The following is a 15,265-nucleotide window of genomic DNA, read 5'->3' on the forward strand; positions in this document are numbered from 1 at the left end:
AGAAATGTAATCCGGGGCCGAGTTATGCAATGCTTTGTATGCAAAAAGAAGGATCTTAAAATCTATTCTAAATTTTATGGGAAGCCAATGCAATGAGGCAAGGACAGGTGAGATATGGTCTCTTTTTCTAGTTCCGGTCAGCAATCTAGCTGCCGAGTTTTGAACCATCTGTAAACGGGAAAGTGTAGATTGAGGTAGGCCAATATAGAGCGAATTGCAGTAGTCTAGTCGAGAGGAAATTAGTGCATGAATCACTACTTCAAGGTCTTTTCTAGAAAGAAAGTGTTTTACTTTTGCTACAGATCTAAGTTGGAAAAAGCTACTCTTCACAACTGCATTTATGTGCTTGTCAAATTGAAAAAGAGGGTCAAAATAGACACCAAGATTTTTGGCATGAATTGTGCAAATTATTATTAAAACCTAACTGTGTTTTGACAGAGTTGTTGGTAGCAGCAGGACCAGTAGAAGCACTTCGGTTTTATTTTCATTTAGTTGCAGTGAGTTATTTGACATCCAGGATTTAACTTCATTTAGACATAAGAACAGACGGTCTAAGGAAAGGTCGTTGGCATATTTGATTGGAAGATATAATTGAAGGTTGTCAGCGTAACAGTGATAATTTATATTATATTTCCGGAATATTGAGCCTAAAGGAAGCATGTAGAGGGAGAATAAAAGAGGGCCAAAAATGGATCCCTGCGGAACACCGCATTGAATAGGCATGGCGGGAGAAGTGAATGACCCAATATTCACAGAGAAAGTTCTCCCCTTTAGGTATGAGGTGAACCACTGCAAAGCTTGGCCCTGGACTCCAACAACGCACTGAAGATGATTTAAAAGAATGTCGTGATCGATAGTGTCAAATGCGGCACTCAAATCTAAAAGAATCAGGATGGCAGAAGACCCAGAATCGATAGACATGTATCGTGATGTATATTCCAAGTGTTCTGCAGGTATACAATAAGGTATAGTGAGAAACATACTGTATAACCGTTTCCTTGATCTCACAATGGTATTAGTTATAACTCTGTTTTTATAGGGTGGATTCACTAACTATGTTTCAATACGACCTTCACAAGTCTGTAATATAAAAAATACTTCACATTCATTTGCATGTTGTTTTATCTTTTTATACCCTTTCATTGACACACAGAAATCGTACATGTTTTTACCCTCAAAAACCAACAGCATAGAAATATAAGTCTTATCTGATTTTGGGTGACGGTGATGAAGACATTGATGATGATGACGATGCTGACGCGACGATAATGACAAAGACAATAATCCTGAAAGTCCATTCACCACACTCTAATCCATGAATGTCCACGGTGTACATCCCAAAGTTTCCACGTGCAAACCTTTGTGTTGATATCGAATCACAGTAAACCCAAGTCTTCAAAATCACTAGTGTGGCACAATCCGGTTTTAGGATCCACAGCAGTATTTCACATTGCCTCTACTTTCACTTCATTGGCATGTTTCAAACAAGGTTTCAGACAGGCATATAAAAGAGAAAGATGTCTCCCACAGAATGTGGAGTCCTTTTCAGATTGAGCATGAAACGCTAAGCTTCCCAATCAGGACCAATGATTGTTTGGAGCCATAAGCCATGATTATTCCTCCGTTACCAATCTACTACTTCTACTCTCTACCCCAGTTTTATACATCAGAGTATTACATCTTGTTGCCCCCTCATGGTGAGTAGTAGAGGTACAACGAAAAAAACATGTTAACAGGTTTGACTGTTACATATGCACCCCCTCACTTTAAGACTTGACATAACCATGGCAAGGCTTTAGATTTTGCACATGGTAAGTATCTATCGTTGCAGGGCCGGTAAGCAAAGAAACAGTGTAATTAACAGGGCATTAACATTTAAGTATTCTGGCTGGTCCCTTCCATCTACCAGAGAGTAGAAGTAGACAGAAGAAGTAGAATCTTGCGTCACAAATGGGAAAAACTGGTTAGTGCCCTGGCCGCTTGCAGAAGGTAAACCATACTGGGCTTTACTAAAATCCAAAACAACCCCAGACTGTGACAAAAAATCCATTCCTAAAATGAGTAGTACTGTTAAATCTCTGTCTTTCAGGATAAACAGTGTTAAGGTAAATGGCTGACCCTGCGCCTTACTTGCCATATCACTTTTCCAGTTGCTGCCTGCTTCTGCCCATTAGCCAACATAAAGGTTTGGCCCTTACTTGACTGACTTATTTCACCCTTGTTCAGTTGTTTCCAAACTGATTCTTGGATTAAGGACAACAAACTACCAGTGTCCACCATGGCCAACAGAAAACGATCTTGTAAGATAATAGGTATGTTGACTGTTTTTGTTACAGTCGGACACTGCACTTCAATAGACTGCATCACTCTAGTACTAGCCGGCATTTGTTTTCTCTTTTGCTCTTCCGAATGAACCTGATTCCAGTATTTCTTGGCTTCATCAAAATCACGTTCAATTTGCGTCCCAATTCTGACCAGCTCACCAACATTTGCCACAGTACCTCGTAACAGACTAGCCAGGCGAGGATTGCAGTTACGCAATATGGGAAGTCGTGGCCTAATGGTTAGAGGGTTGGACTCCCAATCGAAGGGTTGTGAGTTCTAGTCTTGGGCTGGACGGAATTGTGGGTGGGGGGAGTGCATGAACAGTTCTCTCTCCACCTTCAATACCACGACTTAGGTGCCCTTGAGCAAGGCATTGAACCCCCAACTGCTCCATGGCGCTGTAGCATAAATGGCTGCCCACTGCTCCGGGTGTGTGTGTGTGTTCACTGCTCTGTGTGTGTGCACTTCGGATGGGTTAAATGCAGAGCACAAATTCTGAGTATGGGTCACCATACTTGGCTGAATGTCACTTCAATTCATATGGCCAGTACAATGTCCTTCTCCAGCATATTCTTTCTCCATCTCAAACACAAAGCTCGATAATGGAAAGCAAAGTCTCTTATGCTTTCTTTGGCCCCTTGCTTTCTCTCCACCAATCGTCTTGATGCCACATCCTCATAATCTTCACTCAGAAAAGATCTTAAAAAAACATCTTTTAACTGCCGCCAACTATTCACTTTCCTTCTTTCTGCTTCCCACCAGTCTTTAGCGGTTTCTTTGAGCACTGTGTTAAGCAATGCCAGGACTTCCTGATCACTCAAAGGCCTCACTGCAAAGAACTCCTCGCAGCGTTCAATAAATAAAATAGGGTCTTCATCTTGCTTATTACTAAAACAAGGAAAGTCTAACTTGACTGGAGGATTGTAATGCATTAACATAGTCTTCTCTTGACTGGTCAACGTGTTTTGCTGGACTTCACAGGTATGATGCTAACTTGGTCCAAAATCATGAGCTCCACCACAACTTTTGGACGTTACTGGTGTGGACATTGGAGTCAATGATTTGATCTTGGCTTCAAGCTGCACATCCCTTCTCTTTAGACAGTCTACCATTGACTGACCGAGTTCCTGTACAGACCTTTCCACCACTTTCTTGACTCTCTCACATTCACGCTCCACACGATACATCGACCGATCTTCCATCCCTTAACATTTTTTCTGGAATTCTTCTTGTGAAACACAGCCACTCATCGTCTTGATACTGTCAGCAACCTGTCCTTCCAGCGCATTGACTTTATCAGTGAGTTGTTCTATCAGGTTGGTAATGAACTCAGGAAGTGTCTCTCTCTCTACTGCAGGTGGTGGAGGTAGTGGTAAGTTAAGGACTTCATCTATGCTGGCTTCACTCTCATTTTCAGAGAATATGTATAGATCACTAAAGGTAGTTATTAAAGGGGGGGGGGGGGGGGGGTTGAAATTCTATTTCATGCATACTGAGTTTTTTTACACTGTTAAAGAGTTGGATTCCCATGCTAAACATGGGCAAAGTTTCAAAAATTAAGTTGTACGTTTGAAGGAGTATTTTTGTTCCAAAAAAACCTCTTCCGGTTTGTCACAAGTTTCGGAAAGTTTTTTTCGAGTATGGGTCTGTGTGACGTTAGATTGAGCGGAATTACCTTATATGGGTCCTAAGGCACTTCTGCCGGAAGAGCGCGCGCTCCCATATAGCAGAGCACTGAGAGCACAACAGACTTCACTGATCAGAGCGAGAGCGTCGCGAAAAGTCACAAAAGAAGTGTGTTTTTGGTTGCAAGAGCAAGACAACCCTGCACAGATTACCAAAAGAGAAACAGCATTAAGGGACCAGTGGATGGGGTTTATTTTTACAGAGCATCAACGGAGTTGTGCAAGTGTTTTTGTTTGTTCGCTGCATTTCGAAGATGCTTGTTTTACAAACAAGGCCCAGTTTGTCGCCGGATTTGCACATCGTTGATTTCTTAAGGATAATGCAGTCCCAATGAAAAAGGGTCACGATCGTGTGTTGGAACCGCAGGCGGTGAGTAAAACTGCTTCAAATATCTCTGTGTTGTTAACTTAGCTATCGGCGCGTAAGCACATCAAGTAAACAACATGCAATGTTGTCATCAAACTGCACTTTCCACATGTACAGTTTAAAAAAAAAAAAGACGACATATAGTGGAACTTAGTCATTTTCCAAAACCGCTAAGCAGATATATACAGTTTCAGTACATACCACATAGAGACGCCTTTGCTGATGCTGCTCTTGTTAAATTTCAGCCTCTGGATCTGTGTCACAGCTTCCAAACGCTCTCAATGCAAAAGCCTACTGGCGCTCGTGATTCTTTAGCTCCGCCCACACGTCACGCCTCTAGGTGCTCGTGTTTTTCCGGGAAAAATCGGTACAGACTATCTTTCTCTTATAAATATAATAAAAATAAAGACTTTTTGGAGTTATGAAGGATGCAGTACTACACTATAGGTACTCAAGATTAACAGGATATTGAGTGAAAACGAGCATTTCACCCCCCCTTTAAATCTTTGAGGGGTTCTCTGGGATTGGTAAATGAACCAGTGGAAAAATCTACCTCTGGCACACACTCATCCCTATCCAGAGTTGCATGACTTTCCATCTTGTGTGGACTATTCTACTTTCTCAACAAACAGTTAGTGTCCCTGTTTGGGCGCCATTCTAAAACCGTTTCCTTGATCTCACAATGGTATTAGTTATAACTCTGTTTTTATAAGGTGGAATCACTATGTTTCAATACGACCTTCACAAGTCTGTAATATAAAAAAATCAATAAATAAATACTTCCCAATCATTTGCATATTGTTTTATCTTTTTATACCCTTTCATTGACACACACAGAAATCGTACATGTTTTTACCCTCAAAAACCAACAGCATAGAAATATAAGTCTTATCTGATTTTGGGTGACGGTGATGAAGACATTGATGATGATGACGATGCTGACGCGACAATAATGACAAAGACAATAATCCTGAAAGTCATCTAATACATGAATGTCCACGAAACCTCATGTCCATGGTGCACATCCAAAAGTTTCCACGTGCAAACCTTTGTGTTGATATCGAATCACAGTAAACCCAAGTCTTCAAAATCACTAGTGTGGCACAATCCGGTTTCAGGATCCACAGCAGTATTTCACATTGCCTCTACATTCACTTCATTGACATGTTTCAGACAGGCATATAAAAGAGAAAGATGTCTCCCACAGAATGTGGAGTCCTTTTCAGATTGAGCATGAAACGCTAAGCTTCCCAATCAGGACCAATGATTGTTTGGAGCCATAAGCCATGATTATTCCTCCGTTACCAATCTACTATTTCTACTCTCTACCCCAGTTTTATACATCAGAGTATTACATCTTGTTGCCCCCTCATGGTGAGTAGTAGAGGTACAACGAAAAAAAACATGTTAACAGGTTTGACTGTTACAACTGAACTTTTTCATATTATTTAACAAACATCCTGACTTGATTGTTGGTCTCTGTGCATGACTGTGTGTTCATGAGACACTATTAGTTCAGTTCACACTGAATTGCACACAAGTTGTGAAAAAAATCAAGATTTATAAAAATATTACTTCAATCAGGACCACTTCCGTCAAGTATATTTATGACAATTATAATTGCATACTGTTAGTGTTGGCGGTATGGTTATGTTCTGTCCATGCAGCCATGCTTGGACAGAGCGGGGAGAGCAGCAAGACAACCCCCCCCCCTGGGGTACAGAACAGAACCATATAAGCATACATATTTACAATTCTCAATTACATGAGTTGTAAACAAAATGTCATAGAGACTGCTTCCAATGAAGACACTGTAAAGAAAGAACAAGTTAGTTCGGATTACAGGGTCAATTGGTGGAGTTGGGGTTGGAGGAGGGAGTTAATTGCAAGCAGCAATGCGATGGAAGAGACACTGAATAATGGGAATTTAAATAGACCGCAGGTGATAGGTGTCAAGACTGGATTGGTACACGTCAGGAACAGCTGACTGTCAGCTGATGCAAACGTGACTAACATGGCCTGACTGAACTAACGCAATGCTCGATTTTAATCAGGACCACTTCCGTCAAGTATATTTATGACAATTATAATTGCATACAGTTCGTGTTGGCAGTATGATCATGTTCTGGGCAACACTCCACTCGCCTGTCCATGCAGCCATGCTTGGACAGAGCGGGGAGAGCACCAAGACAAATCCCCAAAACAACCATATGCCAAAACTCCCCAACGTGTGATACATACGACCCCTTGCTGCGGCATGAGGAACATGTAATATACATTAATGCTGTAGGTTGCATAATGGAGGGTGGTAGTCCAGCAGGGGAAGCATGCACCCTTCGGAAACTTAGAATGGTGTCCAGTATGAATGAAAATGCTCCATAGAAACACCTCCGTCAGAATAAAAATGCCTTAACCGAAATGTTAATCTGTTGAGAGGTAGGATAACCTTCTATAACCGAACTAAGTTAAAATCCTGCCATGTAAATATGTTAAACTGATTACTTGTACCCATGTAATCACATCAATAGTCGGTCATCAGAATGGGAAAGTGATGACGGCAACGCTGTGCATTCAGGGATTAGTAGACACTGACAATACAGTAGAGACTGGGAAATAGTGGACAAAAATGATAAAATTCCACTTGCTGGCTTACTGTCTAATCTGTCAATGACAACGTTTTTTTCCCGAAGGCACCTCATGAAACGGATTTTGGTTTAATGACCAATGGTTTAATGATCTAATGATCAGCAAAATATAGAGAGCTTTGGTTATAACTAAGTGGATATTTCATTACTGCAATATTAATTTCTCGCTAGAAATTACATAAGTGGAAAACGTTGTTCAAAACATACATTTACACACAAACTGACCACCGACCGCAACTTTTAGACGCCATCTTTATTTTTTGGTTTAATTGCCAAAGAATCGAATGCACGGGATTGTGGGATATAAAAGGCAGCAAAGGATACATCTATGCTGCCTTCAAAAACCGGCCAGATGAAGTCATCTCAGGACGTGCCTTGAAGCCTTCCTACCTGCGAATGCGACCTCCAAAGGCAGCATTTTTCAGTTTTCGGATGCAGCTTATGATAGTGAATAGCTCAATAAAAAAACTTGACCAAAATTTGCCTGTTATTGTATGAATTATTACAGATTCATAAACCCATTTGTAAATGTCGTAAGATAGCTCATTGCAAGCACTATCTGCATTCATAAGCTGCCCCCTCGTGATTCATGTTTTTACAAAACTTGGTGAGAATCATGTATTTTACCATTTAAAGTTACCTTTTTTTAAAATATCATAATACAATTCATTTCAGAGCTACATTAAAGAAGGTCTTAGACTACAGTTATTTCCCCTTGCTGGATTGACATGCCTTGGTGTTTTCCAGTTTTCCTCTTTATGCCATTAAAATTATTCTGGATGTTTTCAGCCAGCAACATTACAGAACCTTTAATGTTCTCATGTGTCACACGACACGACAGTATCAATAATTCTGTGTAACATCTGAATGGATGAAGCGGTTTATCACTTTACATTGTTGAGCAAATGCAGCGCTGTGCGGGAGACTCTGCTCTTGCATTCAGCTGGCGGATGCAGTGCGTAGCGCCGCCTCACACTTTCTTGCAGTTTGGTGTAATTTAGAAACAGTGCCTAAAGTGGGGGAGAATTCCCTCACTTTGGCGATCAGCTCTCACTCAACCGAACCAGAAATATCCCGGTGCTCCCGATGACATTTGAGTGGAGTTCTCTCGCTGCAGTGGACACGCGCACTCAGTAGATGATGGGCGGGGAAATGTGAAATGACAGAACTGATAATGCACCAATTACAACAAATAATCACTAGTTTCACAACTGTATGGTACACCATTAAAGGGAACGATTCATGATAGTAAATTACAGATTTTGCGAAGCAACAAAACAAGTGGGTATACTTAATGGCCCCAACCACACCTCGTGGTACGATAGAAGACGGCCTTAGTGTCTATGTGATCGTGTTTAAGCCACATGACTGAGCACACGAATGAACACTAGAGGTTCAATATTAGTCTGTTAATTCCAAGCAAGTGCGAGCAGCTATTAAAAATATTAATATTATTTATTTATTTTTTTTCCTCTTCTGGTAATTTGCATGTCATCGAAGCCACTTATGTCCCAAAATCGAAGCACAAGCACATGTAAACACCACATCGGATTAGATAACTGTCACGGTTTTACGCTGCCTGAAGGAATACGGAGTCGAGGATAAACGGAATAAGGCTTTTAATATATCCAACACAGGGGATATCCAACATGGAGCACAGAGGTAGACACACGTAAGTAGCAAGTGCAAATGATCACAAGTGAGAAGACCCGACAAAACAGAACTGAAGGACAAGGCTTATGTACAACAGATAATTGGGGAAACACAGGTGGATGGAATCATTAAATTAACAGGGACATGGAACACATGAGGAAGATAATAGACACCTGGGAACTAATCAAACTAAACACGGAAGACAGAAACTGGGTCACGGGCAAAAACAAGCTAAATGAGTCCAGGTGTGTGACAGTACTCCCCCCTCCCGGTAGGTGCGTCCTCGCACCGTAGAAACAACAGAGGGAGGCATGGGTGGGAACTTGGGAGGAGGTTCCGGTGGAGGACGGACTCCCAGGAGGGGGCCAGCAGACAGGGACCACAGAAGGAGGAGCCAGGGAGGAGACGACGGAGGAAGGAGCCAGGGAGGAGACAGGAGCAGGAGGAGCCAGATGGTCCACCAGAGACCAGCCAGGATGGAGATCCAAGGTGGAGTCGACGGCGGGAGGAGCCATGGTGAAGGAAGTGTCGACGACACCAGGGGGCCGACAGGCGGAGACTGCACCGGTGGGTGAGGAGCCCAAGATGGAGCAGCACAGCCGCAGAGCCAGGGTGACGACGAGGTTCCGGAGGGCCTAGGTGGAGCAGAAGGCTCAGGCGACCAAGGCGGAGGCGGGGTCCTGGCAGACCGCTGTGGAGCCGGAGCGACCGAGGATGGAGGTGGAACCGGAGGGAAGGAGGAGCCTGACAGAGCCGGAGGGATGGAGTGACGAGGTGGAACCAGAGGAGAGGAGTCCCGAGGCGGCGGATGGTCGACGACTGACCAAGGTGGAGCCGGAGGGACGAGGGAGCCCGGTGGAGCAGGTGGGATGACAGGCCACGGTGGAGACGAGGGAGCTAAGAGCCAAGGCGGAGCCGCTGGGTCGAAGGACCGAGGAGGAGTCCAGGGCTTGGAGGCTGGAGGCGGAGACAGGGCCTTAACACGCCAAGGCGGAGCTGGCGACTGGCAGTCCAGCGGCGAACCACCGTGCCCCGATGGCGCGGACTGAGGGTGAGCTGCGGGACTGACTGGCACCAGCAGGGATGGCGAGGAACTGGCTGGTCTAGGAGGAGGAGAGAGGAGAAGGATGGGAGGAAGGACAGGAGGATCAGGACTGGACGGTACCAGCGAAAGAGGAGTAGAGGGACCAGCAGGTTTGGGAGGAGGCGGGAGAGGGAGGCTGGGAGGGAATACAGGAGAGACAGAAGATTCATGGCTGGGCGGAACCAGTGGTGAAACAGAAAAATCATGGCTGGGCGGAACCAGCGGAGACACAGAAAATTCAGAGCTGGGCGGAACCAGCGGAGACACAGGAGATTCAGAGCTGGGCGGAACCAGCGGAGACACAGGAGATTCAGAGCTGGGCGGAACCAGCGGAGACACAGAAGATTCAGAGCTGGGCGGAACCAGCGGAGAAACAGAAAACTCAGGGCTGGGCGTAACCAGCGGAGAAACAGAAAACTCAGGGCTGGGCGTAACCAGCGGAGAAACAGAAAACTCAGGGCTGGGCGTAACCAGCGGAGAAACAGAAAACTCAGGGCTGGGCGGAACCAGCGGAAATGGAGCAGAGGAAATGACTGGAGGAGGTAGGAGTGGGAGATTGAGAGGGTATACAGGGGAATCAGGGCTGGACGGAACCAGCGGGGAAACAGGGAAATTGAGGATTACCTCCATAGACCAGTCCATCAGATCCAGAGCTTGTTCCATATGACCTTCAGAGACTGTATACAGCTCACCCTCAGTCGCAGGAGTGTGGGCAGGGCTTTCCTCCACGCCCTCGATCTCCACGAAGACTCCCACGATGCACGGTGTTGCCGGCTCACACACCTGGTCAGTCGCGCTCTCGAGTTCCGGCTCCCTGTCAGTGGATGGCTCGGGCTCTGCGGCTGCGGTGGGCTCTGGCTCCGTGCGGCGTGATGGTGGCTGGCTGGTCTCTGGGTCGGGAGTGGGGCTGGCGAGGTCCTCTATGGGGCAGACGGTGAGAGATGAGCCATTTCTCGCCAGAGTCCACTCCACGAATGCGGCAAAATCCTCTCGAGGACCATCTTCGGACGACAACGCTCTGCATTTGGAGTTCAGGCTGGTGTTGTAGAAGGTGCAGAGCACGCCGTCCGGGTAGCTGGTGGCATTAGCTAATAGGAAAAACTGTCTGGTATGGTCCTCGAGAGAACGTCCTTCCTGCTTCAGCAGGAGGATGAGGAATTCAGGACGATAGAGGGGATCCATAGAACACTACAAAACAAAAAGACTTTGAAAACACAAAAACAAAACGGAGGGAAAAAACACGCAGTTTTCTATCTTCTCTTTTTGGGTCGGGTCTTCTGTCACGCTTTTACGCTGCCTGAAGGAATACGGAGTCGAGGATAAACGGAATAAGGCTTTTAATATATCCAACACAGGGGATATCCAACATGGAGCACAGAGGTAGACACACGTAAGTAGCAAGTGCAAATGATCACAAGTGAGAAGACCCGACAAAACAGAACTGAAGGACAAGGCTTATGTACAACAGATAATTGGGGAAACACAGGTGGATGGAATCATTAAATTAACAGGGACATGGAACACATGAGGAAGATAATAGACACCTGGGAACTAATCAAACTAAACACGGAAGACAGAAACTGGGTCACGGGCAAAAACAAGCTAAATGATCCAGGTGTGTGACAATAACGTCTCATGTGGTCCATCGAATCTTTAATCTGGATGAAGAAATAAAATACATGTAAACGTGGCTATTTTTGTCACGTTCTTATAACCCTATGTATAGAAACCATAGAGAGATAAATGCCTGCTTTTGAAGCTGCGTGCATCTGAACACTCACACAGTTAATGTGACATCAACCTTAGAAATAAACACCAGTGACATTGATATTTCGCCGCTAAATACAGCGAACCCCATTGAAACGCTTACACGAGAATGCTGGTCTCGTTTAACCCTGTGGTTAAACAGGGTCATGGCCTTATCGGCGTGTCCTTAGAGCGATTGCATGCCCTAGCTACGTATTGCTCCAGGTGTATGAACACAGATGTATAAATGCTGCTGCTAATATGCTTAATATTCATTCCTGCAACCGATGCAAAACCATGTTAACCACCAGGCAACATACACAGCGATATGGATTGAAAAGCATTCACTTATCTTAGATGTGGATTTCAGATGTTCTGAAACAAACTGCAACAGTTTGATTTGCAAGCAGCGATGCGATCAGTTAATTGCAAGCAGCAATGCGATGGAAGAGACACTGAATAATGGGAATTTAAATAGACCACAGGTGATAGGTTTCAAGACCGGATTGGTACACGTCAGGAACAACTGACTGTCAGCTGATGCAAGTGTGACTAACATGGCCTGACTGAACTAACGCGATGCTCGATATAAAAAACTTAGCATGGAAATCCCCCAAAAATGTGTATTTTCTTCACTGCGGACTGGAGCTTCGGTTGTCATGGCAGTCAAAATGACAGCTGACAGATGAACGTGATCACTTCCTGTTGCAATGAGCACAACAGATGTATTTACCTCAGAGAAAAAGCACATAGATTGTGTTTTATTTTGTGTTTTTATTCATCTTGATTGTTCACAACTTGTGTGCTTTTCCTAATTGCTTTGCTAATAGAGTCTCATGAATGCACATTAATGCATTGTTATTTACTGTAGTAAGTTCGTAGGAGGAAAGGAAGAGGACAAGGGGTAGGATGGACTGCTGACAAGTTTTTAATAATAAAACAAAAAGTAATCTTTACAAACACCAATGGTGACTTTTATTCTGACACTAGCGCACACACTATCGCCAAACGCTTCCAGGTAACTCCTTCCGGTTCCAGTCAGCAGTCCGTCTCTCTCTCGACTGCTTCTGTCTCACCTGGCGTTTTATACTCTCTCCACGCCAATTACTAAAACAAGAAACAGGTGTTGACCGTTTCCGCCCAAACCACTCACTTACCGTTCGTCTCCTGATTCTCTCTCCCGCTGCCGACTTCGCTAAAACACGCCCCCCCTGCCACATACCCCCACTGCCCGACTCAGGCCGGGGAGCCATCAAGCAACTCTTCAACCCGCGGCATTGGATATGCATCGAATTTCGACACAGCATTCACCTTGCGGTAATCCACACAGAACCGGACTGAGCCGTCCGTTTTCGGAACTAAAACTATCGGGCTCGCCCAGTTACTATTGGATTCTTCTATTACCCCCATGTCGAGCATTGCACCTAATTCAGCCTGAACTACCTTTTTCTTGTGCTCAGGTAAGTGATACGCCCGGCTCCATCTCTATATGGTGCTGAATGAGGTTGGTACGGCCCGGTAGGGGCGAGAACACGTCGGCAAATTCCGCCTGTAATTTCCTTAGATCAGTGAGTTGGGACGGCGAGAGGTGATCTCCTCCTGGGGCCTGGGCGATGGATTGTGCTTTGACATTCGCCTCTGGCCCGAGACCATCCTCTCCGCCAATCACCATTGCCAACATCACTGATTCCGCCTCATTCCATTTTTTGAGGAGGTTGAGGTGGTAGATCTGACGTGCCCCGTTCCTATCGGATGGTATTACCTCATAATCGAGATCTCCGACTTGTTGTGCGACCTCAAACGGTCCCTGCCACTTAGCCAATAACTTAGAGCTTGATGTGGGGAGTAATACAAGTACTTTCTCTCCCGGTGCAAATTTGCGCAATCTAGTTCCCCTGTTATACAGCTGGCTTTTGCGGTCCTGGGCTTGTAACAAATTCGCCATTGATAGCCGCCCCAAAGTGTGGAGTTTTGTTCTCAAGTCCAGCACATACTGAATTTCGTTTTTTTCCCTGAGATGGCCCCTCCTCCCAAGTTTCTTTCAGTACATCCAGCACCCCTCGAGGCTGGCATCTGTAGAGAAGCTCAAAGGGGGAAAACCTTGTGGAGGCTTGTGGGACCTCTCGCACAGCGAATAACAAGGGCTCTAGCCACTTATCCCAATTCTTGGCGTCTTCTTGAACGAATTTCCGGATCATAGATTTAAGGGTGCAATTAAATCGTTCGACCAGGCTGTCATCTGTGGGTGATAGACGCTAGTTCGAATCGATTTAATGCCCAATAATCCTTACAGTTCGCATAGCGTACGTGACATAAACACCGTGCCCTGATCGGTGAGGATCTCTTTCGGAACCCCCACCCGGGAGATTAGACGAAACCGGGCGTCCACAACACTTTTAGTGGAAATGTTGACATTCCAGACAAGACGCGCACCACCTGCGCACGTTGTCGTGAATGCCCGGCCAAAAGAAACGGGTCATGAGGCGATCCAGTGTTGCTGCCTGTCCCAAATGGCCTGCAATAGGATTAGAATGAGCAGCATGGAAAAGCATTTCCCTGTGGCTCTTCGGGAATCAACAACTGGGTTGTATTTACTTTTGTCCGTGCGTCTTGGGTCACTCGATACAAGCGATCTCTTAAAATGGCAAAATATGGATAGGTGAGCAGGTGGGCAGGTTGGAGATGCTGGCCATCGATGGAGCGGACCTGCTGAAAAGCATGTTTTAATGTCTCGTCCTGAGACTACTCCAGAGGAAAGTCATCACACTGATTTTGCTCGGTTCCTCTGAAGCAGAACCCAGCGGTCCTGGCTCAGTTTCCCCAACCTGCACCCGCGCGGCCCCCTTCTGTGCCTTATTTCCCCAAGAGGCATCCGCACATAACGACCCCAATAAAACAGTAAACGCGGGCCAATTCGTTCCCAATTATCGGATGCCGGAGGTGGGGACTAACCGCTACCTCCACTCTATGCTTTTGACCCCTGAACTGAATAATAATCTGGACCACCGGATACTCCACCACATCCCCGTGTACACGCCGCACCTTAACCACGTGGCTTGTATCCAATGCCCCCGGTTGAATCAGGCTTTGATGGATTGAGGTTTGGTTACATCCTGAATCCAGGGCGGGAAACGAGAAGGGCCGGGTGGCAGGACCTAGGGAGAGGGACAGGTCGTGATGCAAAAAATTTACTTTCAATCCATGTCAGACGGTGGGGTGGTATTTTAGTATGCAAATTTATTCAAAGAATATAGGAAATGAGAATACAACTCATAACTTGCAATCAGATTAGTATTAAAATCAGCTTCAAATATAGAAAATACAAATCCCAAAATTAATATAGTTTTAAAAGCAATCCATATATGATGGATGTTGCCCAATTAAGATTAATACAAAATGCATTATAATATTCAAAAGTAATCAAAATGTTAAAATAATAAAACAAAGTATAAAACAATACCTGTATATCAAAAAAGTCAAAAGTTATAATAATATTCAAATAGATGATAATTGATAAGATAATTGAGATGAATAAACCTGTAAGAAGTTCAAAGTATTCAAGTGAGCCCGGAATCAAAGATAAAGAAGAAGGTGAGGAAAGACTAAGTCCAGCTAGAAGGGTCTAGGCTGAACTCAGTCTGAGCTGAGGAAGGAGGGGTTTGCACCTCCTTATGTAGTCCCTTCAAGCAAAGAGTTTCGTGACCCAGAAATGAAATCATGTCTCAAATAGATAGAAGGACATTGGTCATATGCCTCTGGT

The 15,265-nt window shown here is 44.8% G+C and overlaps 1 protein-coding gene across 1 annotated transcript in view; it reads right to left on the minus strand.

The window, feature by feature from the left end:
• The window catches only part of LOC127986304 (apolipoprotein L3-like), a 540,496-nt gene that overhangs the window by 37,206 nt on the left and 488,025 nt on the right, over window positions 1-15,265 (minus strand). The window lies entirely within an intron of this gene.

This window comes from Carassius gibelio, chromosome B21, assembly GCF_023724105.1.
Source record: "Carassius gibelio isolate Cgi1373 ecotype wild population from Czech Republic chromosome B21, carGib1.2-hapl.c, whole genome shotgun sequence".
In the NCBI taxonomy this organism is placed as follows: Eukaryota; Metazoa; Chordata; class Actinopteri; order Cypriniformes; family Cyprinidae; genus Carassius; species Carassius gibelio.